At 56.5% G+C, this 25179-nt stretch overlaps 1 protein-coding gene across 4 annotated transcripts in view; it reads left to right on the forward strand.

Annotated features, from left to right (window-relative positions):
• The window catches only part of zmp:0000001168 (signal-induced proliferation-associated protein 1), a 233755-nt gene that overhangs the window by 86986 nt on the left and 121590 nt on the right, over positions 1 to 25179 (forward strand). The window contains exon 1 of one of the 4 annotated variants that reach the window (XM_059955269.1): positions 15666 to 15826. The exons of 1 other annotated variant lie outside the window; for it this stretch is intronic. The gene's annotated coding sequence lies outside the window, so the exon portion shown is untranslated. Of the gene's footprint in view, positions 1 to 15665; positions 15827 to 25179 lie in introns of those variants that run through there. 2 more of the 4 variants (XM_059955264.1, XM_059955266.1) reach the window with 2 other exon arrangements.

Genomic DNA, 25179 nt, shown 5'->3' on the forward strand with positions numbered 1-25179 from the left:
TTTATCACCTCCCAGCCTCTGTCACTATCCCCACTCTCCCTTCCTCCACCTTTCCATCACCTCCCAGCCTCTGTCACTATCCGCACTCTCCCCTCCTCCACCTGTTCATCACCTCCCAGCCTCGGTCACTATCCCCACTCTCCCCTCCTCTATCTGTCCAACACCTCCCAGCCTCTGTCACTAACCCCACTCTCCCCTCCTCAACCGGTCCATCAACTCCCAGCCTCTGTCACTATCCCCTCCTCCACACGTCCATCACCTCCCAGCTTCTGTCACTATCCCCACTCTCCTCCTCCACCTGTCTATCACCTCCCAGCCTCTGTCACTATCCCCACTCTCCGCTCCTCCATTTCTCCATCAACTCCCAGCCTCTGTCACTATCCCCGCTCTCCACTCCTCCACCTGTCCCTCACCTCACAGCCTGTCACTATCCCCACTCTCCCCTCCTCCCTCTGTCCATTACCACCCAACCTCTGTCATTATCCCCACTCTCCCATCCTCCACCCATTCATCACCTCCCAGCCTGTGTCACTATCCCCACTCTCCCCTCCTCCATCCGTCCATCACCTCCCAGCCTCTGTCACTATCCCCACTCTCCCCTCCACCACCCGTCCATCACCTCCCAGTCTCTGTCACGATCCACACTCTCCCCTCCACCATCTGTCCATCACCTCCCAGCCTCTCTCACTATCCCCACTTTCCCCTCCTCCGCCTGTCCATCACCTCCCAGCCTCTGTCACTATCCCCACTCTCCCCTCCTCCACCCGTCCATCACCTCCCAGCCTCTGTCACTATCCCCACTCTCCCCTCCTCCATCTGTCAATCACCTCCCAGCCTCTGTCACTATCCCGACTCTGCCCTCCTCCACCCGTCCATCACCTCCCAGCCTCTGTCACTATCCCCACTCTCCTCCTCAATCTGCTCATCACCTCCCAGCCTCTGTCACTATCCCCACTCTCCCCTCCTCCACCCGGCCTCTGTCACTAACCCCACTCTCCCCTCCACCATCTGTCCATCACCTCCCAGCCTCTCTCACTATCCCCACTTTCCCCTCCTCCGCCTGTCCATCACCTCCCAGCCTCTGTCACTATCCCCACTCTCCCCTCCTCCACCCGTCCATCACCTCCCAGCCTCTGTCACTATCCCCACTCTCCCCTCCTCCATCTGTCCATCACCTCCCAGCCTCTGTCACTATCCCCACTCTCTCCTCCTCCACCTGTCCATCACCTCCCAGCCTCTTTCACTATCCCCACTCTCCCCTCCTCCACCCGTCCATCACCTCCCAGCCTCTGTCACTATCCCCACTCTCCCCTCCTCCACCCGTCCATCACCTCCCAGCCTCTGTCACTATCCCCACTCTCCCCTCCTCCACCTGTCCATCACCTCACAGCCTCTGTCACTATCCCCACTCTCCCCTACTCAATCTGTCCATCACCTCCCAGCCTCTGTCACTATCCCCACTCTCCCCTCCTCCACCCGTCCATCACCTCCCAGCCTCTGTCACTATCCCCACTCTCCCCTCCTCCACCCGTCCATCACCTCCCAGCCTCTGTCACTATCCCCACTCTCCCCTCCTCCACCCGTCCATCACCTCCCAGCCTCTGTCACTATCCCCACTCTCCCCTCCTCCACCTGTCCATCACCTCCCAGCCTCTGTCACTATCCGCACTCTCCCCTCCTCCATCTGTCTATCACCTCCCAGTCTCTTTCACTATCCCCTCTCTCCTCCTCCACCCGTCCATCACCTCCCAGTCTCTGTCACGATCCGCACTCTCCCCTCCTCCACCTGCCCATCACCTCCCAGCCTCTGTCACTATCCCCACTCTCCGCTCCTCCATCTGTCCACCTCCCAGCCTCTGTCACTATCCCCACTCTCCCCTCCTCCATCTGTCCATCACCTCCAGCCTCTGTCACTATCCCCACTCTCCCCTCCTCCATCTGTCCATAACCTCCCAGCCTCTGTCACTATCCCAACTCTCCTTTCCTCCATCTGTCCATCACCTCCCAGCCTCTGTCACTATCCCCACTCTCCTCCTGCACCTGTCCATCACTTCTCAGCCTCTGTCACTATCTCCACTCTCCCCTCCTCCATCTGTCCATCACCTCCCAGCCTCTGTCACTATCTCCACTCTCCCCTCCTCCATCTGTCCATCACTACCCAGCCTCTGTCACTATCCCCACTCTCCACTCCTCCATCTGTCCACCACCTCCCAGCCTCTGTCACTATCCCCACTCTCCCCTCCTCCATCTGTCCATCACCTCCCAGCCTCTGTCACTATCCCCACTCTCCTCCTCCACCTGTCCATCACATCCCAGCCTCTGTCACTATCCCCACTCTCCAATCCTCCATTTCTCCATCACCTCCCAGCCTCTGTCACTATCCCCACCCGTCCATCACCTCCCAGCCTCTATCACTATCCCCACTCTCCCCTCCTCCATATATCCATCACCTCCCAGCCTCTCTCACTATCCCCACTCTCCCCTCCACCATCTGTCCATCACCTCCCAACCTCTGTCACTATCCTCAATCTCCCCTCCTCTACCGGTCCATCACCTCCCAGCCTCTCTCACTATCCCCACTCTCCACTTCACCATCTGTCCATGACCTCCCAGCCTCTGTCACTATCCCCACTCTCCCCTCCTCCATCTGTCCATCACCTCCCAGCCTCTGTCACTAGCCCCACTCTCCGCTCCTCCATCTGTCAATCACCTCCCAGTCTCTGTCACTGTCTCCACTCTCCCGTCCTCCACCCGTCCATCACCTCCCAGCCTCTGTCACTATCCCCACTCTCCCCTCCTCCATCTGTCCCTCACCTCCCAGCCTCTGTCACTATCCCCACTCTCCCCTCCTCCACCTGTCCATCACCTCACAGCCTCTTTCACTATCCCCACTCTCCCCTCCTCCACCTGTCCATCACGTCCCAGCCTCTGTCACTATCCCCACTGTCCCCTCCTCCACCCGTCCATCACCTCCCAGCCTCTGTTACTATCCCCACTCTCCCCTCCACCATCTGTCCATCACCTGCCAGCCTCTGTCACTATCCCCACTCTCCCCTCCTCCACCTGTCTATCACCTCCCAGCCTCTGTCACTATCCCCACTCTCCCCTCCTCCACCCGTCCAACACCTCGCAGCCCCTGTCACTATCCCCACTCTCCTCCTCAATCTGCTCCTCACCTCCCAGCCTGTCACTATCCCCACTCTCCTCCTCAATCTGCTCATCACCTCCCAGCCTGTCACTATCCCCACTCTCCCTACCTCCACCTGTCCATCACCTCCCATCCTCTGTCACTATCCCCACTCTCCCCTCCTCCATCTGTCCATCACCACCCAGCCTCTGTCACTATCTCCACTCTCCCCTCCTCCATCTGTCCATCACCACCCAGTCTCTGTCACTATCTCCACTCTCCCCTCCTCCATCTGTCCATCACCACCCAGCCTCTGTCACTATCTCCACTCTCCCCTCCTCCATCTGTCCATCACCACCCAGCCTCTGTCACTATCTCCACTCTCCCCTCCTCCATCTGTCCATCACCACCCAGCCTCTGTCACTATCTCCACTCTCCCCTCCTCCATCTGTCCATCACCTCCCAGCCTCTGTCACTATCCACACTCTCCACTCCTCCATATATCCATCACCTCCCAGCCTCTGTCACTATCCACACTCCCCCCTCCTCCATCTGTCCATCACCTCCCAGCCTCTGTCACTATCCCCACTCTCCCCTCCTCCACCCGTCCATCAGCTCCCAGCCTCTGTCACTATCCCCACTCTCCCCTCCTCCACCCGTCCATCACCTCCCAGCCTCTGTCACTATCCCCACTCACCCCTCCTCCACCCGTCCACCTCCCAGCCTCTGTCAATATCCCGACTCTCCTCTCCTGAATCTGTCCATCACCTCCCAGCCTCTGTCACTATCCCCACTCTCCCGTCCTCCACCCGTCCATCACCTCCCAGTCTCTGTCACTATCCCCACTCTCCCCTCCTCCACCCGTCCATCACCTCCCAGTCTCTGTCACTATCCCCACTCTCTCCTCCTCCACCCGTCCATCACCTCCCAGCCTCTGTCACTGTCCCCACTCTCCCCTCCTCCACCCGTCCATCACCTCCCAGCCTCTGTCACTATCCCCACTCTCCTCTCCTCCACCCGTCCATCACCTCCCAGCCTCTGTCACTATCCCCACTCTCCCCTCCTCCATCTGTCCATCACCTCCCAGCCTCTGTCACTATCCCCTCTCCCCTCCTCCACCTGTCCATCACCTCCCAGCCTCTCTCACTATCCCCACTCACCCCTCCACCCATCACCTCCCAGCCTCTGTCACTATCCCCACTCTCCCCTCCTCCACCCGTCCATCACCTCCCAGTCTCTGTCACTATCCCCACTCTCCACTCCACCTGTCCATCACCTCCCAGCCTCTGTCTCTATCCCCACTCTCCCCTCCTCCACCCTTCCATCACCTCCCAGCCTCTGTCACTATCTCCACTCTCCCCTCCTCCACCTGTCCATCACCTCCCAGCCTCTGTCACTGTCCCCACTCTCCCCTCCTCCATCTGTCCATCACCTCCCAGCCTCTGTCACTATCCCCACTCTCCCCTCCTCCATCTGTCCATCACCTCCCAGCCTCTGTCACTATCCCCACTCTCCACTCCTGCATATATCCATCACCTCCCAGCATCTGTCACTATCCCCTCTCCCCTCCTCCACCTGTCCATCAGCTCCCAGCCTCTGTCACTATCCACACTCCCCCCTCCTCCATCTGTCCATCACCTCCCAGCCTCTGTCACTATCCCCACTCTCCTCCTCAATCTGTTCATCACCTGCCAGCCTTTGTCACTATCTCCACTCTCCCCTCCTCCACCTGTCCATCACCTCCCAGCCTCTGTCACTATCCCCACTCTCCCCTCCTCCACCTGTCCATCACGTCCCAGCCTCTGTCACTATCCCCACTGTCCCCTCCTCCACCCGTCCATCACCTCCCAGCCTCTGTTACTATCCCCACTCTCCCCTCCACCATCTGTCCATCACCTGCCAGCCTCTGTCACTATCCCCACTCTCCCCTCCTCCACCTGTCTATCACCTCCCAGCCTCTGTCACTATCCCCACTCTCCCCTCCTCCACCCGTCCAACACCTCGCAGCCCCTGTCACTATCCCCACTCTCCTCCTCAATCTGCTCCTCACCTCCCAGCCTGTCACTATCCCCACTCTCCTCCTCAATCTGCTCATCACCTCCCAGCCTGTCACTATCCCCACTCTCCCTACCTCCACCTGTCCATCACCTCCCATCCTCTGTCACTATCCCCACTCTCCCCTCCTCCATCTGTCCATCACCACCCAGCCTCTGTCACTATCTCCACTCTCCCCTCCTCCATCTGTCCATCACCACCCAGTCTCTGTCACTATCTCCACTCTCCCCTCCTCCATCTGTCCATCACCACCCAGCCTCTGTCACTATCTCCACTCTCCCCTCCTCCATCTGTCCATCACCACCCAGCCTCTGTCACTATCTGCACTCTCCCCTCCTCCATCTGTCCATCACCACCCAGCCTCTGTCACTATCTCCACTCTCCCCTCCTCCATCTGTCCATCACCTCCCAGCCTCTGTCACTATCCACACTCTCCACTCCTCCATATATCCATCACCTCCCAGCCTCTGTCACTATCCACACTCCCCCCTCCTCCATCTGTCCATCACCTCCCAGCCTCTGTCACTATCCCCACTCTCCTCCTCAATCTATTCATCACCTGCCAGCCTCTGTCACTATCCCCACTCTCCCCTCCTCCACCCGTCCATCAGCTCCCAGCCTCTGTCACTATCCCCACTCTCCCCTCCTCCACCCGTCCATCACCTCCCAGCCTCTGTCACTATCCCCACTCTCCCCTCCTCCATCTGTCCATCACCTGCCAGCCTCTGTCACTATCCCCACTCACCCCTCCTCCACCCGTCCACCTCCCAGCCTCTGTCAATATCCCGACTCTCCTCTCCTGAATCTGTCCATCACCTCCCAGCCTCTGTCACTATCCCCACTCTCCCGTCCTCCACCCGTCCATCACCTCCCAGTCTCTGTCACTATCCCCACTCTCCCCTCCTCCACCCGTCCATCACCTCCCAGTCTCTGTCACTATCCCCACTCTCTCCTCCTCCACCCGTCCATCACCTCCCAGCCTCTGTCACTGTCCCCACTCTCCCCTCCTCCACCCGTCCATCACCTCCCAGCCTCTGTCACTATCCCCACTCTCCTCTCCTCCACCCGTCCATCACCTCCCAGCCTCTGTCACTATCCCCACTCTCCCCTCCTCCATCTGTCCATCACCTCCCAGCCTCTGTCACTATCCCCTGTCCCCTCCTCCACCTGTCCATCACCTCCCAGCCTCTCTCACTATCCCCACTCACCCCTCCACCCATCACCTCCCAGCCTCTGTCACTATCCCCACTCTCCCCTCCTCCACCCGTCCATCACCTCCCAGTCTCTGTCACTATCCCCACTCTCCACTCCACCTGTCCATCACCTCCCAGCCTCTGTCTCTATCCCCACTCTCCCCTCCTCCACCCTTCCATCACCTCCCAGCCTCTGTCACTATCTCCACTCTCCCCTCCTCCACCTGTCCATCACCTCCCAGCCTCTGTCACTGTCCCCACTCTCCCCTCCTCCATCTGTCCATCACCTCCCAGCCTCTGTCACTATCCCCACTCTCCCCTCCTCCATCTGTCCATCACCTCCCAGCCTCTGTCACTATCCCCACTCTCCACTCCTGCATATATCCATCACCTCCCAGCATCTGTCACTATCCCCTCTCCCCTCCTCCACCTGTCCATCAGCTCCCAGCCTCTGTCACTATCCACACTCCCCCCTCCTCCATCTGTCCATCACCTCCCAGCCTCTGTCACTATCCCCACTCTCCTCCTCAATCTGTTCATCACCTGCCAGCCTTTGTCACTATCTCCACTCTCCCCTCCTCCACCTGTCCATCACCTCCCAGCCTCTGTCACTATCCCCACTCTCCCCTCCTCCATCTGTCCATCACCTCCCAGCCTCTGTCACTATCCCCACTCTCCCCTCCTCCATCTTTCCATCACCTCCAAGCCTCTCTCACTATCCCCACTCTCCTCCTCCATCTGTTCATCACCTCCCAGCCTCTGTCACTATCCCCACTCTCCCCTCCTCCACCTGCCCATCACCTCCCAGCCTCTGTCACTATCCCAACTCTCCCCTCCTCCACCCGTCCATCACTTCCCAGCCTCTGTCACTATCCCCACTCTCCGCTCCTCCATCTGTCCATCACCTCGCAGCCTCTGTATCTATCCCCACTCTCCTCCTCCACCTGCCTCAGTGGATCCACGCATCGCCCCCCCCCCCCACTCGTCTATATGCCTACCATCTCCGGTCGCCTTTCCAGAGCTGGCTTTGCCCCTGACCCGCCCAATCGCACTCCGGCCACCTGCTCTCTATTTTCTTTGTCCACTCCGGTTGAGGGCCTTCGCCCGGAAACGCTGACCCTCCACTCCCCGCCAGGGACGCGGCCCGGGCCCGCCGATTCCTCCCTACATCTTGCTTGCCTCCACGGCATCGGCGACCTGGGTCCAATTCCCGCCGCCGTCCGTGGCCCGCGACCGAGGGTGCCCCCAGGGCTCCTCCCACGTTCCAAAGATTTCGGTTAATTGCTCGTGGGGGGTGGGGTGTGTAGTGGGGCAGCACGGCCCCGTTGGGCTGAAGGGCCGTTCACCGTGTTGCATCTGTGAAGAAACCCTGGAGAGGAAATCAGCGGGAGCTGGTGCTGTGCGGGAATCAGCCCGAAACGTCGATTATAGATCCTGCCGAGTTCCTCCAGCATTTTGAGTGTGTCCCTCTGAATTTCCAGCATCTGCAGGATCCCAGCATGCTGAACGTATGTAAAGTTCTTGACCCCCATTAGGATATTGAATCAGCTTTGTTCCCTCTTTCCCCACAGCTTCCCACTCCCCTTTTTGTTGCTTTCCCATCACTCTAATCTCCCTGCGAGTTCCCACCTCGTTGTGGAAGAAAAATATCTCCCCTTTGCCTTTCCGAATCCCTCGGGAACGTCCCAGTACTTCAACCTATTCCAATATCAATCTGACCCTTCCATCCCACGAAACCCGCCGTTTCTCTACCGTCCACTGGCCGACCCAGGAGCCTCTTAAATGCCCCCAATCTGTCTGCCTCTACCGCTGCCCCCACGGCTGGGCGTTCCACACGCCCGTCACTCTTCTGTGCGTTTTTACAAAGTAAAGAATTGGATCAGTAGATTTGCTGACGGTACAAAGATTGGAGGAGTAGCGGACAGTGAGGTAGGTTTTCAAAGCTTGTGGAGGGATCTGGACCAGCTGGAAAAACGGGCTGACAAATGGCGGATGGAGTTTAATACAGGCAAGTGTGAGTTATTGCACTTTGGAAGGAAAAGCCAAGGTAGAACATACAGGGTAAATGGTGGGGCACCGAGGAGTGCAGTAGAACAGAGCGATCCGGGAATACAGATACAAAATTCCCTGAAAGTGGCATCACAGGTAGATAGGGTCGTAAAGAGAGCTTTTGGTACATTATAAATCAAGATATTGAATATAAGGCAAACGCGAGGAAATCTGCAGATGCTGGAAATTCACGCAACACACACAAAATTCTGGTGGTACGCAGCAGACCAGGCAGCATCTATAGGGAGAAGCACTGTCGGCGTTTCGGGCCGAGACCCTCCATCAGGACTAACTGAAAGGAAAGATAGTAAGAGATTTGAAAGTAGGAGGGGGAGGGGGAAATGCGAAATGATAGGAGAAGATCGGAGGGGGTAGGGTGAAGCTGAGAGCCGGAAAGGTGACTGGCGAAAGTGATACAGAGCTGGAAAAGGGAAAGGATCATGGGACGGGAGGCCCAGAGAGAAAGAAAGAGGGAGGGGACCATCAGAGGGAGATGAGAACAGGCAGAGTGAAGGGCAGAAGCCACACTCAGGTTGGAGAAACAACTCCTTATATACCGGCTGGGTAGCCTCCGACCTGATGGCATGAACATTGACTTCTCTAACTTCCATTAATGCCCCCCTCGCCTTCTTACCCCATCCCTGATACATTTAATTTTTTTTCTCTCTCTCTCTCTCTGCCCATCACTCTACCTGCTATCCATCTCCCTCTGGTGCTCCCCTCCCCCTTTCTTTCTCCCTTGGCCTCCCATCCCATGATTTCACGGTGAGGGGTGTATCTGTGTGTCAGTGTCACAGTGAAGGGTGTATCGGGGTGTCAGTGTCACAGTGAGGGGTGTATCGGAGTGTCAATGTCACAGTGAGGGGTGTATCGGGGTGTCAGTGTCATGGTGAGGGGTTTATCGGCGTGTCAGTGTCACAGTGAGGGGTGTATCAGGGTGTCAGTGTCACAGTGAGGGGTGTATCGGAGTGTCAATGTCACAGTGAGGGGTGTATCGGTGTCAGTGTCACAGTGAGGGGTGTATCGGGGTGTCAGTGTCACGGTGAGGGGTGTATCAGGGTGTCAGTGTCACGGTGAGGGGTGTATCGGTGTCAGTGTCACAGTGAGGGGTGTATCGGGGTTTAAGTGTCACAGTGAGGGGTGTATAGGGGTGTCAGTGTCACAGTGAGGGGTGTATCGGTGTCAGTGTCACAGTGAGGGGTGTATCAGAGTGTCAGTGTCACGGTGAGGGGTGTATCGGAGTGTCAGTGTCACAGTGAGGGGTGTATCGGGGTTTAAGTGTCACAGTGAGGGGTGTATAGGGGTGTCAGTGTCACAGTGAGGGGTGTATCGGTGTCAGTGTCACAGTGAGGGGTGTATCGGGGTGTCAGTGTCACAGTGAGGGGTGTATCGGAGTGTCAGTGTCACAGTGTGGGGTGTATCAGAGTGTCAGTGTCACAGTGTGGGGTGTATCGGAGTGTCAGTGTCACGGTGAGGGCTGTATCGAGGTGGCAGTGTCACGGTGAGGGGTGTATCGGAGTGTCAGTGTCACAGTGAGGGGTGTATCGGAGTGTCAGTGTCACAGTGAGGGGTGTATCGGAGTGTCAGTGTCACAGTGTGGGGTGTATCAGAGTGTCAGTGTCACAGTGTGGGGTGTATCGGAGTGTCAGTGTCACGGTGAGGGCTGTATCGAGGTGGCAGTGTCACGGTGAGGGGTGTATCGGAGTGTCAGTGTCACAGTGAGGGGTGTATCGGGGTGTCAGTGTCACAGTGTGGGGTGTATCAGGGTGTCAGTGTCACAGTGATTGGTGTATCGGGGTGTCAGTGTCACAGTGTAGGGTGTATCAGGGTGTCAGTGTCACAGTGAGGGGTGTATCGGGGTGTCAGTGTCACAGTGAGGGGTGTATCGGGGTGTCAGTGTCACAGTGAGGGGTGTATCGGAGTGTCAGTGTCACGGTGAGGGGTGTATCGGGGTTTAAGTGTCACGGTGAGGGGTGTATCGGGGTGTCAGTGTCACAGTGAGGGGTGTATCGGGGTGTCAGTGTCACAGTGAGGGGTGTATCGGGGTGTCACTGTCACAGTGAGGGGTGTATTGGAGTGTCAGTGTCACAGTGAGGGGTGTATCGGGGTGTCAGTGTCACAGTGAGGGGGTGTATCGGGGTGTCAGTGTCACAGTGTAAGGTGTATCGGAGTGTCAGTGTCACAGTGAGGGGTGTATCAGGGTGTCAGTGTCACAGTGAGGGGTGTATCGGAGTGTCAATGTCACAGTGAGGGGGCGTATCAGGGTGTCAGTGTCACAGTGAGGGGTGTATCGGGGTGTCAGTGTCACAGTGAGGGGGTATATCGGGGTGTCACTGTCACAGTGAGGGATGTATCAGCGTGTCACTGTCACAGTGAGGGGTGTATCGGGGTGTCAGTGTCACAGTGAGGGGGTGTATCGGTGTCAGTGTCACAGTGTGAGGTGTATCGGAGTGTCAGTGTCACAGTGAGGGGTGTATCGGGGTGTCAGTGTCACAGTGAGGGGGTGTATCGGGGTGTCAGTGTCACAGTGTGAGGTGTATCGGAGTGTCAGTGTCACAGTGAGGGGTGTATCGGAGTGTCAGTGTCACAGTGTGAGGTGTATCGGAGTGTCAGTGTCACAGTGAGGGGTGTATCGGGGTGTCAGTGTCACAGTGAGGGGGTGTATCGGGGTGTCAGTGTCACAGTGTGAGGTGTATCGGAGTGTCAGTGTCACAGTGAGGGGTGTATCGGGGTGTCAGTGTCACAGTGTGAGGTGTATCGGAGTGTCAGTGTCACAGTGTGAGGTGTATCGGAGTGTCAGTGTCACAGTGAGGGGTGTATCGGGGTGTCAGTGTCACAGTGAGGGGTGTATCGGGGTGTCAGTGTCACAGTGAGGGGTGTATCGGGGTGTCAGTGTCATGGTGAGGGGTGTATCGGGGTGTCAGTGTCACAGTGAGGGGTGTATCGGGGTGTCACTGTCACAGTGAGGGGTGTATCGGAGTGTCAGTGTCACAGTGAGGGGTGTATCGGGGTGTCAGTGTCACAGTGAGGGGTGTATCGGGGTGTCAGTGTCACAGTGAGGGGTGTATCGGGGTGTCAGTGTCACAGTGTGAGGTGTATCGGAGTGTCAGTGTCACAGTGAGGGGTGTATCGGGGTGTCACTGTCACAGTGAGGGGTGTATCGGAGTGTCAGTGTCACAGTGAGGGGTGTATCGGGGTGTCAGTGTCACAGTGAGGGGTGTATCGGGGTGTCAGTGTCACAGTGAGGGGTGTATCGGAGTGTCAGTGTCACAGTGTGGGGTGTATCAGAGTGTCAGTGTCACAGTGAGAGGTGTATCGGGGTGTCAGTGTCACAGTGAGGGGTGTATCGGTGTCAGTGTCACGGTGAGGGGTGTATCGGGGTGTCAGTGTCACAGTGAGGGGTGTATCGGGGTGTCAGTATCACAGTGAGGGGTGTATCGGAGTGTCAGTGTCACAGTGAGGGGTGTATCGGAGTGTCAGTGTCACGGTGAGGGGTGTATCGGGGTTTAAGTGTCACGGGGAGGGGTGTATAGGGGTGTCAGTGTCAGTGAGGGGTGTATCGGTGTCAGTGTCACTGTGAGGGGTGTATCGGAGTGTCAGTGTCACAGTGAGGGGTGTATCGGGGTGTCAGTGTCACAGTGAGGGGTGTATCGGAGTGTCAGTGTCACAGTGTGGGGTGTATCTGAGTGTCAGTGTTACAGTGAGGGGTGTATCGGGGTGTCAGTGTCACAGTGAGGGGGTGTATCGGAGTGTCAGTGTCACAGTGAGGGGTGTATCGGTGTCAGTGTCACAGTGAGGGGTGTATCGGGGTGTCAGTGTCACAGTGAGGGGTGTATCGGGGTTTGTGTCACGGGGAGGGGTGTATAGGGTTGTCAGTGTCACAGTGAGGGGTGTATCGGTGTCAGTGTCACAGTGAGGGGTGTATTGGGGTGTCAGTGTCACAGTGAGGGGTGTATCGGAGTGTCAGTGTCACGGTGAGGGCTGTATCGAGGTGGCAGTGTCACGGTGAGGGGTGTATCGGAGTGTCAGTGTCACAGTGAGGGGTGTATCGGAGTGTCAGTGTCACAGTGAGGGGTGTATCGGAGTGTCAGTGTCACAGTGAGGGGTGTATCAGGGTGTCAGTGTCACAGTGAGGGGTGTATCGGAGTGTCAGTGTCACAGTGTGGGGTGTATCAGAGTGTCAGTGTCACAGTGTGGGGTGTATCGGAGTGTCAGTGTCACGGTGAGGGCTGTATCGAGGTGGCAGTGTCACGGTGAGGGGTGTATCGGAGTGTCAGTGTCACAGTGAGGGGTGTATCGGGGTGTCAGTGTCACAGTGATTGGTGTATCGGGGTGTCAGTGTCACAGTGTAGGGTGTATCAGGGTGTCAGTGTCACAGTGAGGGGTGTATCGGAGTGTCAGTGTCACAGTGAGGGGTGTATCGGGGTGTCAGTGTCACGGTGAGGGGTGTATCGGCGTGTCAGTGTCACAGTGAGGGGTGTATCAGGGTGTCACTGTCACGGTGAGGGGTGTATCGGAGTGTCAGTGTCACAGTGAGGGGTGTATCGGGGTGTCAGTGTCACAGTGAGGGGTGTATCGGTGTCAGTCTCACAGTGAGGGGTGTATCGGTGTCAGTCTCACAGTGAGGAGTGTATCCGAGTGTCAGTCTCACAGTGAGGAGTGTATCCGAGTGTCAGTCTCACAGTGAGGGGTGTATCGGGGTGTCAGTGTCACAGTGAGGGGTGTATCGGGGTTTGTGTCACGGGGAGGGGTGTATAGGGTTGTCAGTGTCACAGTGAGGGGTGTATCGGTGTCAGTGTCACAGTGAGGGGTGTATTGGGGTGTCAGTGTCACAGTGAGGGGTGTATCGGAGTGTCAGTGTCACAGTGAGGGGTGTATCGGGGTGTCAGTGTCACGGTGAGGGGTGTATCGGCGTGTCAGTGTCACAGTGAGGGGTGTATCAGGGTGTCAGTGTCACGGTGAGGGGTGTATCGGTGTCAGTCTCACAGTGAGGAGTGTATCCGAGTGTCAGTCTCACAGTGAGGAGTGTATCCGAGTGTCAGGCACACTGTGCGTTGCAGGCTGTATCATTGCTTTCATGTTGGGTTTAACAGACTGTCACTTTGCTGACTGTAACCTTGAGTGTCAGAGTTTGGTGCGTGTATGTCTGAGTCTGAGTGTGTGTGTGGTGGTGTGTCTGAGTGTGAGTGTGTGTGTGGTGGTGTGTCTGAGTGTGAGTGTGTGTGTGGTGGTGTGCCTGAGTGTTTGTGTGTGTGTGTGAGTGTGTGTGAGTGTGAGTGTGTTTCTGTGAGTTTGTGAGTGAGTGTGCGTGTGTGTGTGTGAGTGTGTGTGTCTGAGTGAGTGTGTGTGTGTCTGAGTGAGTGTGTGTGTGTGTGAGTGAGTGTGTGTGTGTGAGTGTGTGTGTCTGAGTGAGTGTGTGTGTGTGTGTGAGTGAGTGTGTGTGTGTGAGTGTGTGTCTGGGTGTGTGTGTGTCTGAGTGAGTGTGTGTGTGTGTCTGAGTGAGTGTGTGTGTGTGTGAGTGTGTGTATGTGAGTGTGTGTGTGTGTGAGAGTGTGTGTGTCTGAGTGAGTGTGTGTGTCTGAGTGAGTGTGTGTGTGTTTGAGTATGTGTGTGTGAGTGTGTGTGTCAGTGTGTGTGTGTGTGTGTGTGAGTGAGTGTGTGTGTTTGAGTATGTGTGTGTGAGTGTGTGTGTCTGTGAGTGTGTGTGTCTGTGTGTGTGTGTGTGTGTGTGAGTGTGTGTGTGTGTGTGAGTGTGTGTGTCAGTGTGTGTGTGTGTGTGTGTGAGTGAGTGTGTGTGTGTGAGTGTGTGTGTCTGTGAGTGTGTGTGTCTGTGTGTGTGTGTGTGTATGTGTGTGTGTGTGTGTGTGTGTGTGTTTGAGTATGTGTGTGTGAGTGTGTGTGTCTGTGTGTGTGTGTGTGTGTGTGTATGTGTGTGCGTGTTTGTTGGTGAGCGGCGCGGGGTAGAGATATATTCAACGATGCTGTGTTTTCAGTGTGTTTGTGTCCCGTCTGGCTGTGTACTGTCAGTGGGCAGATGTACAGCCTGGGGCAGTGCTCAGCTTGGAGACTGGCCAGGAGCAGCGAGTTTAATCTGATTCGCCGGAGCGAGAGAGACCCTCGGCCGGTCGGGGACGGTTTAGGCCAGGCAGTGGGATGTAGAGACCCAGCCGGCCCCGCCACCCCGTGCCTCCGGTGAACCCAACGCGGCCGATACAAGTTTGGCCCCGGGGGGTGGCAGGAGGCTGCCGGTCACCGTCGGACTGCCCCAGGGACCCCAGCTCCGGATTATTCCTCGGGTTTTACTCCCGAAGGCAGCGGAGGTTTGAGATCAGACTTTCCCCCTGTCCTGGGTGAGCTGCCAACCACACGGGTATGACGAGCCCCATCTGCCCGACGCGACCGTCTTTAGGGCGCCGGTAACCCGATTTTGCCCCTCCTCGGGCCAGTGCGGGGTTTAGCCGCACCTGCAGGGCGGGAGCTGGGCTTGGTTCTCGGAGGCTGTTTGAGATCCGCGCCTTTGGGAGCGTTTAATAGGCACTGAGGGCTTGTCCCCATTGCAACAACCTTAGGGAATCTCCTTCGGAGCGGTTCGGTGAATAATCGTGCCCGGACGCCCCGTGGAGGTGTGCGTGCACCTGTTCCCGTGTGTGTGTGTGAGACCATGAGGGGTCTCGGCTCAGAGTGTGTGTTTTGGCTGTGATTCCCAGCATCTGCACAATCTCCTGCGCTCCCGCCGGTTCATCTCTGGCCATCGATTCTGTGTGTCCCGCCGGCCATCTCCACACCCCCCCCCCACCCCCCCACCCCAACCCCCCGCGCCACCTCCAAGTGGCATTGCGAGTCCGCTTCTCCCTGCCCTTCTCTGCACTGGGCCGCCACGAGGCTGGGGAGGAACCCCCTACCCCACCCCGCCGGGCGGTGGGATCTCACCGCCGCCCCCCTCCCCAGCCGCCACCGGCTGCCCTGCCCACGGGTCTATCTTTAGCGAGCGGGAAGCGCGGCCCGGAGTTCCTGAGGATATCTGACCTCCGCTGTGCCTGGAAACCGGCCACGGAACGCCAGCTCCAAGTCACTCTTCCTGTCTCTGGGAATCCTGCTGGATGGCCCCCTCCGCCGGCGGCGCTCCCAACCTGCTCATCCCCCCCCCCCCCCACCCCCGCTTCCGAGTGACCCTGCCCTGGACGGGATCGCGCAGAGGAAACTTTACCCCGTCTAACCTCCTGTCCCTGCCCTGGGAGTGTATGATGTGACGGGGGGGAGGAGAGGGAGCTCCGCTCTCTGCCCCCGCCCCCCGCCCTGGGAGTGTTGCTTTGACAGTGCCGAGGGATCTTCGCTCCGGTCCGAACCGCGGGGCGCCCGCCCGGGCCAGCAGGTCCGCGCTCCGCTCTCTCTCCGGATAAAGGTATTTCTCATCGAGTTCCCGGCCGAGCGATGTAGTCCTAGTTACTCTGATCTTAATCTTTTGTACAACGGGCATATCTGTCCTCTGTTGAATCTCTTAATCGTGAGCTGAGTCTTGTAAATCTCTTCCAGAGTGATAGCTGCAAGGTGACCCGTGTCTCTGGCTCCCTCTGTCCCTCTGCCTCTCTCCCTGTGTCTCTCCCTGTCTCTGTGTCTCTCTCCCTGTCTCTCTCTCTACCTCTCTCCCTGTCTCTGTGTCTCTCCCTGTGTCTCTCCCTGCCTCTCACCCTGTCTCTGTGTCTCTCTCCCCGTCTCTGTGTCTCTCCCTGTCTCTGTGTCTCTCCCTGTCTCTCGCTCTGCCTCTCTCCCTGTCTCTGTGTCTCTCCCTGTCTCTCGCTCTGTGTCTCTCCCTGTCTCTGTGTCTCTCCCTGTCTCTCGCTCTGCCTCTCTCCCTGTCTCTGTGTCTCTCCCTGTCTCTCGCTCTGCCTCTCTCCCTGTCTCTGACTCCCTGTCTCTGTGTGTCTCCCTGTCTCTCTCCCTGTCTGTGTGTCTCCCTGTCTCCCCCTCTCTCCCTGTCTCTGTCTCTCTCTCCCTGTCTCTGTGCCTCTGACTCTGTCTCTCTCTCCCTGTCTCTGTGTCTGTCTCTCTGCCTCTTTCCCTGTCTCCATGTCTCTCTCCCTGTCTCTCTGCCTCTCTCCCTGTCTCCGTGTCTCTCTCCCTGTCTCCCTGCCTCTCTCCCTGTCTCTGTGTGTCTCCCTGTCTCCCTGCCTCTCTCCCTGTCTCTGTCTCTCTCTCTCTCTGCTCTGCATGTTTCTCCCTGAGAATGTTCCCCTGTCTGCACGAATATTGCTACCCTCCCTCTCCCCCTCCTCGCCCGTCCCTCTACACCCCCTCCCTGTTCCCCCTCACCCCCGCTCTCTCTCTCTCTCTCACTCCCTACCTTTCTCCTTGCTAAGAAGGGGCAACAGAGACCAGGCAGGGAACCACAGACCAGGGAGGCAAATTACCCAGTACTGCATAATTTGGTGGGGACTCTGAAGGGGGGAATGGGGGAGAAGTAAAGGGGTAGGGGGGGAGTTATATTGACATGGACTGGTTAGGGATATCCAATGTGGCAAATCGTGTCTGACAAATCTGCTGAGAGTGTTATTTTTGAAGAGGTCACCAAGCAGGTAGGTGTGGTGCAAGCAGACAAGGTCCCGTGTGGGAAAACTAGACTGGCGGGTTAGATCGTGCCAGGGAGAGCTGGCCCTGCGGTTGGCACGCAAGGCGGACACAGTAGCGTAGTGGTTAGCACAACACTTCACAGGACCGGTGACCCGGGTTCAATCCCCTCCGCCGTCTCTAAGGAGTTTATACGTTCTCCCCGTGACCGTGTGGGTTTCCTCCCAGAGTCCAAAGCCCTACCGGTGGGTCGGTTAATTCGTCATTGTAAACTGTCCCGCGATTAGGTGGGGATTAAATCGGGAGGCTGCTATCTGATGTGTCTCAAAGGGCCTATTCCTCGCTGTGTACTCCAAAAAAAAAGACCCTAAAAGAAGGATTTTATCACGAGAGAAGATCTTCAGAAACCCACGCAAAGTGCTGGGGGGAAAGCTCGGCAGGCCGGGCAGCATCTGTGGAAAAGAGTGAACAGTCGACGTTTCGGGCCGAGACCCTTTGGCAGGACTGGAGGGGGAGAAAAAGATGAGGAGTCAGGGTTGCGGGGGTCGGGGGGGGGGAAGAGAGTGATATGCAAAACTGGATACACAGCGGACCGGGCGTATGGACAAACTTGGGCTGTTTTCTCCGGGGTGCCGGAAATCTGACGGAGTTTTATAAGATAATGAGAGGACAGGGAGTATCCATTTCTAATACTAGAGGGCATGCAATGACGGTGTGAGGGGCGAGTCTTTTCCTCAGAGAGTGGTTGATGCCTGGTGTGGTGGTAGAGGCTTTAAAGATAGGCACGTGGATGTGAGGGAGATGGAGGGATGTTGACATGGTGTAGGGAGGAGGGATTACTGTTTGTTTTAGATTTTTAGCTGGTGCAGAACAACCCTGCAGGCTGAACTGCCTGTTCCTGTGCTGTACTCTTCCATGTTCTATGACTTTTGGTGTGCGACAAGGTACCGAGACGTTGCCGTTTGTCGTACGAGGCGCGTCTGATGACACTGGAGCAGGTGGTATCATAGTGAAGGGTATCTGTGGAAAAACTCGCGGGGATCTAGGCCAGTAAGTGGACCAAGGAGTGGCGGATGGTGTTCATTTCTGATAAGTGTGGGATGTCGTGCTTTGAGAAGTCAAACTGCAGTAGGATGGGGTGGAGGGGGCTAAGTCTAGGCTTTGAAATCCCCAAAACCTTTGGTGTCAGGATGTATATTTGGAGTTGGGGGAGAGCAGTCAACCGGTCGTTTTTTCAGGCCTCGAGTAGTTTGGCCTGCTCGGGAGGAGAAGATGGTGTTAAAAGAGGGCGTCGCCATGGCAACGCCGCCAAGGCAGGCCTTGACGCCAAACTGGGCCTCAAGTTGAATGCAGCCCAGCACAAGTGAGGAAGTCGCCAAGGGCATTGTACTCCCAACCTGTTTGTTCGGTGGAGGGAGGGGAGGGCGCGCGTGATGCTGGGAGAGACGAATAGTAGGATGTACTCTGCTGGTCAGCCTGCGGCCTAAGCATTGTTTGCAGGGCCGGGCCCTCTACCAGAGGCCCCCTCCTGCCTCTCCTGCGCACCTTGGTCACTGGCACTGGGCTGCCACGGCCCCAAGCGAGCTTGGTCGCATGATGCTGGGTGGGGGGGGGGTGGGGGTGCTGTTCATCTCCAAGCGTCCCGCCCGAGCTTCTGCTGGGCTTGGCCTCGGGCGGCGAGCCGGGGGTCATTTTGTGACCCAGGACGTGGAGGCTCAGCAGGTATCAGAAGGGGAAGTTTAGGCCATTTCTTGTCGGGGGGGGGGATCTTTGACCACGGTAAAGGTGTGATATATACCGTATGTGATTGGGGAAAGTGTGCGGGCTTGGGTTTAACAGTATCAGTCGAAGGATTATTCGTAACGCCATGAATTTCCTTCCCCACTGCCCCTTCCACGGCCTGGGGCTCCCTCCTCACTGCCCTCCCACGGTGCTCTTGGGGCTCCCTCGGCCTAGTTCTATCACAGGGAGAACTCGGCCTAGTTCTCTTCACCCTGTTGAAGTGAGGCTCGACTCTGAGGAAGGAGGAAAGCACACACAGCCATCCCGACGCGTAAAAGTTACATTTGTGATTTTTATCCATGTGGCTTTCCAGATGCTTACTCTATCCTGCCGGCCTTTGTCTCTTTTCTGGTGTCTGTCACACCCACTGTCACTTCCCCTCTGCCTGCGTGTGTTTGAAATATCCTCTGTCCCTCCCTCTTCACCCTTCCTTTGTTCCTATTCCCTCTGCCCCCTTGACCTGCCTCCACCCATCGCTCCTCCCCCTCAAATCCCATTTTGTTTTCTCCCTCCCCTCTCACACTCTTTATCTCTCTCTCTGTCCGTCTTTTTACACTATCTCCCTCCCCCTCCTCTCCTTCTCTCTCCCCACTCTCCCCTTCTCCCCTCCCACCTCCTCTACCCTTGTACCCTCCTCTCCCCTCCCACCTCTTCTCTCACCCCTCTCACCTCCCCATTACCCTCAATCTCTCCTTCTCACCCTCTCTCCCTCCCCTCCTCCCTCTCCTCTCACAGTTCTCTGACCCCTCCTGCTCATCCCCCTCTGTCCCTCTTCTCCTCCTCTTCCCCTCTCCCTCCTCTTCCCCTCCTCACCCCTCTCCCACTCTCCCCTCTCCTTTCCCCTCCCCCTCCCTGCTCGCCTCTACCCCCTCCTCTCATCCCCTCTCTGCCCCGCTTGCCCTCCTCTCCCCTCTACTCCTCTTCTCCCCTCTCTTCTCCTCCTCTCCCTTTCCCCTCCTGCTCCTTCCCCCTCTCTCCCTCCTCCTTCCTCTCATCCCCCTCCAACCTCTCCCTTCTCCTCCTCTCCCCTCTCCCTTGCCTCTCTCCACTCTCCCCTTTCCCCCTCCTCCTCTCTCCCTTCTCCCTCCTCTCATCCCCATCTCCTCCCCCTCCTCTCCCCTCCCCCTCTCCTCCTTCTCTTCCCCCTCTCTCCTCCCCCCATCAACCTGTTTTGACAAAAAGTAGTCAATTTTTCGACAGCCCCAGTCCGAGCTCCGTCCTGACCCGAATACCTCAATCCACACCCTCCCACTGTCCAGCATCGGGGGTGGGGGGGGCAGGATCACAGCCCTGGGATGCACCGGAGGGTTGCACATCTACCAGAGCCTAGAAGGGAGACCAGGGATTGAGGTGTGTCTCCCCCACCGGCTGGTCGTGGTCTCCCGCCACAAAAAGCAGGCGCCATTTTGCCAGGAATCGCGACTGTCCTCTTCTCCCCATCCCTCTGCCCGCCGAGTTCCTCCAACATCTAGCTTGCTGCCTCGGGCCCTCAACAGCTCGTGTCCCTGTCCCGAGCCCACGGCGCAGCCTGTCAACCGGTGGTCCCAAACCCCTTTCCACTCCCGTTTCCACGGCGGCTGCCGGGGAGCCATTATGGAGGTGTCAGGGCCCCATCCTCCCTGGGGAACGGTTTGGCCTCGTATAAAACTGTCATGTGTGCCGAAAAGCCTCCCCTGCACGGTTTTCCTTGAAAACCGTCCGTGGTGCGGTGACACCAGCACCGAACTCTGAGGCGAGTGATCAGAGGGATCTTGGGGTCCAAGTCCATAGGACACTCAAAGCTGCCACGCAGGTTGACTCTGTGGTTAAGAGGGCATACGGTGTATTGGCCTTCATCAATCATGGGATTGAGTTTAGGAGTTGAGAGGTAATGTTGCAGCTATATAGGACCCTGGTCAGACCCCACTTGGAGTACCGTGCTCAGTTCTGGTCGCCTCACTACAGGAAGGATGTGGAAGCCATAGAAAGGGTGCAGAGGAGATTTACAAGGATGTTGCCTGGATTGGGGAGCATGCCTTATGAGAATAGGTTGAGTGAACTCAGCCTTTTCTCCTTGGAGCGACGGAGGATGAGAGGTGACCTGACAGAGGTGTACAAGATGACGAGAGGCATTGATCGTGTGGATTTTTCCCAGGGCTGAAATGGCTGACATGAAGGGGCACAGTTTTAAGGTGCTGGGGAGTAGGAACGAGGTACATACAGTGAGTAGAATGCACTGCCAGAGATGGTGGTGGAGGCGGATACAATAGCGTCTTTTAAGAGACTCGTAGAGAGCTTAGCAAACAGAGGGCTATGTGGTGCAGAAATTCCAGGCAGCTTCTAGAGTAGGTTTCACGGTCGGCACAATGTTGTGGGTAGCATGCTGTAGATTTCCACGTTTCTATCAATAAAAATTGGAAAGGGTCAACAAGGACGGGCCTCTGGAGGAAGTTGTGAGATCTTTTTTGGCTGAGGCGTCTGCGCGGTTAGATCGGAACAGGCTATCAGTGGTGTTCACACCTCCGAATGTGGAGCTCTGAACTCTCGTCAACCTCAAAACTCCGGAGTCAGACAGTGGCATGTGCACCTCCCCCAACCCCCTCCTTCCCTGCAGTCAGGGGCCAGCTCGTCTGGTTGTGTGGTCTGTGTGGGTGTGAGGCAGCTCGGCCTCTGCGCAGCGAGACAGCTGAGAGGCGCAAAGGGGTGGCCCAGGGGTTACTGAGTCACTGGATTGTGGGAGGGGGGGGTGCGCAGGGGGGTGGTTTGTGAAGTAAGACCGGTCTGGGCCTGCCTGCTGTCGAGGGTGTATGGAACCGGGGACTCTCTGGGGTAGAATGAATTTGCTTTAGCGTGGCAGTAGTACAGTCACGGTCTTCCCTCAAGGCCACCGTCGTTCTTGGCTAATTTTTCCGCAGGGGTGGTTCACCAAAGCCGCCTTTCCGGGCAGACTTGAAAGGCGGGTGACCCCACCACCCCCCCCAGCCGTTATCAATACTCTTCAGAGATTGTCTGCCCGATGTCAGTGGTCACATAAACAGGATTTGCGATAAGCACTGGATGCTCGTGTGAGCATCCGCCACGTGCTCCCACGGCTTCACGTGACCCCGATCAGAGGGCTAAGCGGGTGCTACACCTCGCCCAAGGGTGACCTGCAGGCCAGCGGAGGGAAGGAGCACCTCACACCTCCTCTCTGTACCTCCACCCCAGTACAGTTCAATATTGGGAAAGAATTCTGCAAGAATTCTTCAATTCTGGTCGCCTCACTATAGGAAGGATGTGGAGAGGGTGCAGAGGAGACTTACCAGGATGTTGCCTGGTTTGGAGAACAAGGCATATGAAGCAAGGTTAGCAGAGCTGGGACTTTTCTCTTTGGAGCGTAGAAGAATGAGAGGGGACTTGATAGAGGTCTACAAGATTATGAGAGGCATAGATAGGGTGGATAGTCAGTACCTGTTTCCCAGGGCACCAGCAAACACCCGAGGGTATATGTACAAAATTAAGGGAGGGAAGTTTAGGGGAGACATCAGGGGTAAGTTTTTTTTAAACAGAGGGTTGTGAGTGCCTGGAATGACTTGCCAGGGATGGTGGTGGAGGCTGAAACATTAGGGGTATTTAAGAGCCTCTTGGACAGACACATGGATGAAAGAAAAATGGAAGGTTATGGGATAGTGTGGGTTCAGTACTTTTTTTTAAGGATTGTATGGGTCGGCACAACATGGAGGGCTGAAGGGCCTGTAGTGGAGACCCTTTCAGAGCAAGGGGTCTGCCTGGCCCGACGCTACACGGTATTTTATATGCTAAAGGTCATAGGACAATTCAGGGTTAAAGGTCAAAGGGCTAATCCACCCTTCCGATGCTTCCTTCGAATTACGTGTAACAGTTCCATATCTGGCCTGGATCGTCCCTCCGTCAAACCTCCCGGGGGAGAAAGATGAGAAGTCAGGGTAAGAAGGTGGGGAGGAAGATGTACGAGGGGGTAGATGATAGGTAGAACCGGGAGAGGGAGGATGGGGTGAAGTGCAGAGCTGGGAAGTCGATGGGGTGAAAGAGGTAGCAGGCTGGAGAAGTGGGGAGTGTGATCGGAAGGCCATGGATGAAAGGGGAAGGGAAGGAGCACCAGGGGGGAGGTGATGGGCAGGTTAGGAGATAGAGAGAAGTGGGAATGAGGTGGAGGGCAGTTACTGGAAGTGTGAGGAATTGATGTTAATGCCTTCAGGTTGGAGGCTACCCAGGTGTTGGTCCTCCAACCTGAGTGTGGTGTTGTTAAGGGGTTTGGAGATCTGATGGTGGAGGGGAAGAGGTCATTAATACAATGTTGAATATACGTCTTCAAGCTCCAGTAGCTCCGGGAGGATGGTAGTAAAGAGGAGAGGGGGCACGTCCTGGGTGGTAAAAGAACTTAATGATGGATGCAACCTTCCTGAGGCAAGGGCTTGTGTTCTCCATGGTAACTGCTTGCAAAATGGAGCTGGCTGAAGCCTCTCTGCCATTACTTCAGTGGTCAGGGGAGGGGGCAGACCGTACAACCATATAACAACCACAGCACGGAAACGGGCCATCTCGGCCCTTCTAGTCCGTGCCAAACGCTTACTCTCACCTAGTCCCACCGACCTGCACTCAGCCCATGACCCTCCATTCCTTTTCTGTCCATATCCCTATCCGATTTTACTTTCAATGACAATACCGAACCTGCCTCTACCACTTCTGCTGGAAGCTCGTTCCACACAGCCACCACTCTCTGAGTAAAGAAGTTCCCCCTCATGTTACCCCTAAACTTTTGCCCCTTAACTCTCAACTCATGTCCTCTTGTTTGAATCTCCCCTACCCTCAATGGAAAAAGCCTATCCATGTCAACTCTATCTATCCCCCTCATAATTTTAAATACCTCTATCAAGTCCCCCCTCAACCTTCTACGCTCCAAAGAATAACGACCTAACTTGTTCAACCTTTCCCTGTAACTTGGGCGCTGAAACCCAAGTAACATTCTAGTAAATCTTCTCTGTACTCTCTCTATTTTGTTGACATCTTTCCTGTAACTTGGTGACCAGAACTGTACACAATACTCCAAATTTGGCCTCACCGATGCCTTGTACAATCTTAACATTACATCTCAACTCCTATACTCAATGCTCTGATTTAGAAAGGCCAGCATACCAAAAGCTTTCTTCACCACCCTATCCACATGAGATTCCACCTTCAGGGAACTATGCACCATTATTCCTAGATCACCCTGTTCTACTGCATTCCTCAGTGCCCTACCATTTACCACATATGTCCTATTTTGATTAGTCCTATTAGACTAGGGTATCGATTTTTTTCTCTCTCTACTCCCCCCCCCCCCCCACATCTCAGAGACCCCATTTCACACACGGCCTCACGCAGTCCGGGGTCACAGGAGACCAGCAGAACCTGGGGAGGGTGAAATCTCCCTCATTCCTATCTGTTCTCCACTTCAGGCTGGAGTGCGTCTTGAACTCTGTCCCTCTGACCCACTCACTGGGGTAGAATGAGTCAAACTCCCTCCCTCCAACCCGCTCACTGGGGTAGAATGAGTCGAACTCCATCCCCTCCGACCTCTCACTGGGGTAGAATGAGTCAAACTCCCTCCCTCCGACCTGCTCACTGGGATAGAATGAGTCGAATTCCATCCCACTGACCCTCTCACTGGGGTAGAATGAGTCGAACTCCCTCCCTCCAACCCGCTCACTGGGGTAGAATGAGTCGAACTCCATCCCCTCCGACCTCTCACTGGGATAGAACGAGTCAAACTCCCTCCCTCCAACCCGCTCACTGGGGTAGAACGAGTCTAACTGTCCCTCCGACCCTCTCACTGGGGTAGAACGAGTCAAACTCCCTCCCTCCCACCCGCTCACTGGGGTAGAATGAGTCGAACTGCGTCCCTCCGACCCTCTCACTGGGGTAGAAGGAGTCGAACTCCCTCCCTATGACCCGCTCACTGGGGTAGAATGAGTCAAACTCCCTCCCTCCGACCCTCTCACTGGGGTAGAATGAGTCGAACTCCCATCCCTCCGACCTCTCACTGCGGTAGAATGAGTCAAACTCCATCCCTCCGACCCGTTCACTGGGGTAGAATGAGTCAAACTCCCTCCCTCCGACCTCTCACTGGGGTAGAATGAGTCAAACTCCGTCCCTCCGACCCGCTCACTGGGGTAGAATGAGTCAAACTCCGTCCCTCTGACCCTCTCATGGGGTAGAATGAGTCAAACTCCGTCCCTCCGACCCGCTCACTGGGGTAGAACGAGCAGAATTCCGTCTCCTCTGACCCTCTCACTGGGGTAGAATGTCAAACTCTCTCCCTTCGACCCTCTCACTGGGGTAGAATGAGTCAAACTCTCTCCCTCCGACCCTCTCACTGGGGTAGAATGAGTCAAACTCCCTCCCTCCGACCCGCTCATTGGGGTAGAATGA

This window comes from Hypanus sabinus, chromosome 31, assembly GCF_030144855.1.
Source record: "Hypanus sabinus isolate sHypSab1 chromosome 31, sHypSab1.hap1, whole genome shotgun sequence".
NCBI lineage: Eukaryota > Metazoa > Chordata > Chondrichthyes > Myliobatiformes > Dasyatidae > Hypanus > Hypanus sabinus.